Consider the following 6,000-nt stretch of genomic DNA (forward strand, 5'->3'; position numbering starts at 1 on the left):
ATGAGGGATTCTGAATATACAGGTGAGTGGTTACAATGTGTCTTCTCACACTTTCCTGGTATATTCTGCTCTGCTCCCACATCAGTTTGAATGGTGAAAAAGAATTCCAAACATCTGATAACTCCAGTCTGTGTATTTCTCCGAAAAGGGGCCCCGTAATGATGAGATATTCTGGGGTCAGGGGCGGACTGACCATTTGGAAACTCGGGCACTGCCTGAGGGCCCGGGGTCAGTAGGCGGCCCCATGAGATGCCCCTGGTACCTTTTTCGTAGGCTTTTTTGAGTTTGGGCAAGGACACGGGGCCCCATGATCCCCTATTGCCCGGGGGCCCCATGAGTTGTCAGTCCGCCCCTGTCTGGGGTTCAATTTTTACTATATGAGTCATGAAATCAATTACACCCAACTTTACACCGACCCCCCCTTCCTGAGCATTGCTGCTATTCCTTCTTATGGTTTTACCGATCTCTACATATTATTATACAGGATTTATATAGCGCCAGCAGCTTGTGCAATGCTTTACGATATGAAGGAAGACAGTCGAGTTAAAACACAACTCAATACAAAGGTGATACATGGGCCGTGCCTACAATACACAGGTAATCACAACACCACGGCAGAGATTTACTAGAACTGGAGCACTCACAATCTGGGGCGGCTGTGCATGGGAGCCAATCAGCTTCTGACGTCATCTTGTTCATTTAGAGTCTTACTAAACCCACAGCAGTGAAATCAGTCTGTAGATGCAGTAAAGCGCGCTTGTTAGGACTTCTTCACATATAACTAAATTTCTAACTCTTCAAAAACACCCCCTATAGCGTTAGACATTAATGAGCTTTAGTAAGAGTCAGGGGCGGACTGACAACTCATGGGGCCCCTGGGCAATAGGGGATCATGGGGCCCCTGTGTCCTTGCCCAAACTCAAAAAAGCCTATGAAAAGGTACCAGGGGCATCTCATGGGGCCCCCTACTGACCCCGGGCCCTCGGGCAGTGCCTGAGTTTCCAAATGGTCAGTCCGCCCCTGGTAAGAGTATTTCATAAGCATTAAAAACACTTCCCAAATGCCCTATGCGCCATTTTGAGGTGTTTTATAGGCGTTTTACAAGCATTAAACCCACACCACAAACACCTATAATAAACTGTAATGGTATAAACGCCCCACAAACGCCCAGCAAATGCCTGCCAGGGTGTCACCATAGCCTTGAATGGGAGGCGTTGGGTTCAACTCCTCATGAGGCTTCAATTTTGAAGCTCCACAATGATTCATGCTTTGATCATTTGAACAGCACTGTGCTGCCCATAGTATCATTTCCACAGGCATTGGAGGAGCATCAATAATGCCCCTCAAATGCCTGCTTTCAAAGCTAGTTTGAACTAGGACTTATACTCACTGTGGAACCTAAGGAGTTAATCTAAAATTGTGAAAAAAGGCTGTTTGATCCTGTCTTTTCTGATATTGCCCTTATTCCAGTGACCCCTCTTATCTCCTGATAAGCCATATTGTTTGGAGTCACTCTACACATACTCAGTTTGGTGTGTATTGCCAGAGATTTTTTTTTCTTTTTTTCTTGGGAGAGTGCATGTGATCAGCACAGGGGCAATCAGCACTGTCCAGACAGAGGTCAGGGGTTCTGCATCCTCCTAGAGCAGAATGAAAACTTGGATAGAAGTCACAAGACTGCTCTAACTGCTGATGAGAAAAGGTATTTAGCAGTTTATATTTACTAAAATAGTTGCATTTCCATGTTCTGTGTACTGTGAGAGGCCAGATATAGTGAATGCAGGGTCCGGGGAGAGCGGATATAGTGAATGCGGGGTCTGGGGAGACCAGATATAGTGAATGCGGGGTCTGGGGAGACCAGATATAGTGAATGCGGGGTCCTGGGAGAGCAGATATAGTGAATGCGGGGTCCGGGGAGAGCGGGTATAGTGAATGCGGGGTCCGGGGAGAGAGGATATAGTGAATGCGGGGTCCGGGGAGAGCGGATATAGTGAATGCGGGGTCCGGGGAGAGCGGATATAGTGAATGCGGGGTCCGGGGAGAGCGGATATAGTGAATGCGGGGTCCGGGGAGAGCGGATATAGTGAATGCGGGGTCCGGGGAGAGCGGATATAGTGAATGCGGGGTCCGGGGAGAGCGGATATAGTGAATGCGGGGTCCGGGGAGAGCGGATATAGTGAATGCGGGGTCCGGGGAGAGCGGATATAGTGAATGCGGGGTCCGGGGATACCGGATATAGTGAATGCGGGGTCCGGGGAGAGCGGATATAGTGAATGCGGGGTCCGGGGATACCGGATATAGTGAATGCGGGGTCCGGGGAGAGCGGATATAGTGAATGCAGGGTCCGGGGAGAGCGGATATAATGAATGCAGGGTCCGGGGAGAGTGGTTAAGGTGAATGCAGGGTCTGGGGTTTACTAACACTTTAGGTTTTGCCAATAAAATGTGGAAGCTGATTGGTCTCTATGCAGAGCTGCACCAGATTTTTCACTCTCCCCTGATCATTGCTACTTTTCTTTCTTATCATTTTACAGATCTTTACATACTAACACTTTAAATAGACATTAATAAGACACCAATAGATGAGATGAGGAGGGCTGACAGATCACAATATAACTTGGAGGAAAGGAGGCTGTTTAGTTCTATCACTGAAATCTCCCTTTTATTGATGATTGGATGAAATCCTCCCAGGCTGATCTGTCTGTCTATAGGATATCATACAATTCAGGAATCCAGACAATGGGGATCCATGAATAATGGGATTCTCTACAGATGAGACAATTCTGGATTCATATCCTAAGTAGTTGAAAGAGTTCACAAACTCCAATTCTTGTACTTTGCACAAAGTTTTGCTATGCAACTACTGAACAGGACGTATTATAATAATACCCATAATACCCCGGGTGCTTTATGTTACCCAACATCTCAGATCTCTTTCTCTGTTTTTATTTTTGCTCTGCCCAACAAACTACATCAAATGATAATCAATGTATCTAACAATAAATCATGAAATTAATAAATCAATGAATGCAACCTTATTTTGGTAGTCATCTTCTTCATTAAAAATAAATAAATATATATATATATATACTCACAAAAGAAAGAGTGTAAACATAGGGTATATATTATGGCTGATGTGACTGGCTCGGTGTACTCTGTATGGCACTGCAGAATATGTCAGAGCTATATAAGTAAAATCATTTCTTTAGGGGCCTTTCAAATGTACAGTATATATATTTGTTCTTTTTTTTTTTTCAAGTAGGACAGAGGCCTCAAAAAGTTTTGTGTTTCGGGTATTAGCTAATATATAACTGTGTATCTGATGACATGTGTAGGACACAACTGGTGTCCCTACCTCTGCCCTCAAATTTAACAAACAATTTTACTTTGACCTTTCCAATATATTTAGCACATAAAATGCCAATATATAAATAGCCCCGCCCATTACAGAATGATCCAACTGTGTGCAGTTATCACAATACCACTTATTGATTAGGAAGATTACACTTGAAATAGGTTCTGCTCTCCATCTGCCCATTCTATTCACGAAAACGTATAAGAACTGTTTTCTCATTATTTATTGTTGGGATTGTTCACATGTAAATATCTTAACCGCTTCCCCACCACCCGATAACAGATATGCTGCTACAAGGTGGCAGGGGTGCGCAAAATTACGTATATATACGTGATTTTGCATTTCCAGGTAGGGGCGTGGCCGTGACTGTCAATCACTGGGTCCCGGAAGGTGATTATCCGCTGGTGCCCGGTGATTACCAAGGATTTCCGACGGGGAGGAGGACTGTTTTGTTTACTAACAGTCCTCCTCCCTGTCAGCTCAGGCACACTGCTCTGGGTGGCTGCGCACAGCACACCATCCAGAGCAGTGTGCTTACACTGAAGCATAAACACACCACCCCCTAGTGAAACACTTACCGCACACAGGTAATCCTTTGATTGCCCTATATGTTAACCCCTTCCTGCCCAGTACCATTAATACAGTGTCAGTGCTTTTTTTTTTAGCATTGATCACTGTATTGGTGCCACTGAAGATGTTAGTGACACCAAGTCAGTTCTCCCCCAGTGTCAGAATGTCTGCCGCAATCCCACTATAAGTCGCTGATCGCTTCTACAAGTAGAAAAAAAAATCCCAGTATCTATACCACCATTTGTAGACGCTATAACTTTCACGTAAACCAATCAATTTACACGTATTGGGATTTTTTTTTTAGTAACGACACGGAGCAGAATACATTTTGGTCTAAATTTATGATGAAATTTGATTTTTACATTTTTTTTACTGGACATGTTTAATAGCAAAAAGTAAAAAATATTGTTTTTTTTCTCAAAATTGTCTGTCTTTCCATTTTATAGTGCAAAAAAACACAGGTGATCAAATACCACTGAAAGAAAGCTCCATTCATGGGAGAAAAGGACGTAAATTTAATTTGGGTGCAGCATTGCATGACCGCGCAATTGTCAATTGAAGTAACGCAGCGCCTGGTCAGGAAGGGGGGGAAATCCTCAGGAGAGCGAGGGGTTAATGTGTTTTAAAAAAACAAAAAATACAGTTCACATGTGGTAGCATATACAAAGGTCCCAGAGTTCACAATAATAAACGTATATTTTGTTTTAATCCATAAAAAACTTTATTAAAGACGTCACCACTCAGCATTTAAATTGGCAAATTGCCAATGGAAGAACAATGATACAAAGTGCAAGGGAACATTTGGCAAAGAGACACAGATAAAGTACATTTAAAATGGTCTACAGACATCCCATCACATTAATAAATATTTATGTTTGTTTTAATACTTTATTTTTAGTGAAAAAGAAACACTGTTTAATATTATTTGTAAAATTATGTGCAGTATGTTAAGACTAATTTAAAAAGGCCAAATTGATTAAATATATTTTGTTTGCTTTTAATGTCTTGGTGTGAATGATCCTTTACAGTCCCATGAACATGTCTCCTCCAGTACAATGTCTTCCGGAATCCTTACATTATTGCTACCCCTTTTAGTCAATTATTTGTTTCTGATAGGAAATCAAACTTTGCGTTCTGAATTCATTTTGCTTGGTCTATCAGACCTCATGGATTCTCAGGTCTCGGTATTTCTGCTGATTCTCCTCGTCTATATGGCCACACTGGTTGGGAATCTTCTCATCATTTTCCTGGTGGTCTCAAACTTACACCTCCAGACCCCCATGTACTTTTTCCTGGGAAACCTCTCAGTTTTGGACATCTTTAGTTCCTCTATTTCCACATCTCACTTATTTTTTGACATCTTTACTTGAAACAGGATAATTTTCTACTCAACTTGTATCACCCAGGTCTTTTTTTTCTCCTGGTTGTTAACCACCGAGTCCTTTATACTGGCGATAATGTCCTATGGTCGCTACGTTGCCATCTGTCATCCTTTGCATTACACAACCATGATGATATTTCACTTGTGTGTTCAGGTGGCGATCATTTTCTGGGTCTTCAGTTTTGTATGTTGCTTGGTGCACACTCTTTGTGCTCTAAGACTGGACTTCCCTGACCCCACCACCATCCCAGGCTTGTTCTGTGAGTTATATCAGCTGATTCAACTATCATCTTCTGACACATTCCTCAATTACTTACTTTTATATTTGCAAGCTGTATGCTTTGCAGTCCCTGGCTTTTTCATTACTTTCCTTTCCTATGTCTATATATTCAAAACTATCCTGAAAATTAAATTGAAGGATGGAAGACGGAAAGCTTTTCTCAACCTGCAGTTCCCACCTCACCGTGGTCTTTATCTTTTACGGGTCTGCTCTTTTCAACTACTTTCTCCCCAAAACAATGGATTTTCTAGCAGGCAGATTGCTGTCTGTATTTTACACAGTTATCACTCCACTCTTAAACCCGATTATATACAGCCTGAGAAACAATGAACTGAAAGAAGCTCTTCAGAAAACTCTATCTAGAAAAATATATAGAAAAAGAATGTCCATTGAATGTCAAGCAATTTTGACCTAA

The 6,000-nt window shown here is 42.3% G+C and overlaps 1 pseudogene; it reads left to right on the forward strand.

Annotated features, from left to right (window-relative positions):
* LOC149459554 (olfactory receptor 1J2-like) lies at positions 1-6,000 on the forward strand (annotated as a pseudogene).

The sequence above is a fragment of the Staurois parvus genome, unplaced genomic scaffold (genome assembly GCF_062004578.1).
Source record: "Staurois parvus isolate SC_StPar_1 unplaced genomic scaffold, SC_StPar_1.0 ptg000254l, whole genome shotgun sequence".
In the NCBI taxonomy this organism is placed as follows: domain Eukaryota; kingdom Metazoa; phylum Chordata; class Amphibia; order Anura; family Ranidae; genus Staurois; species Staurois parvus.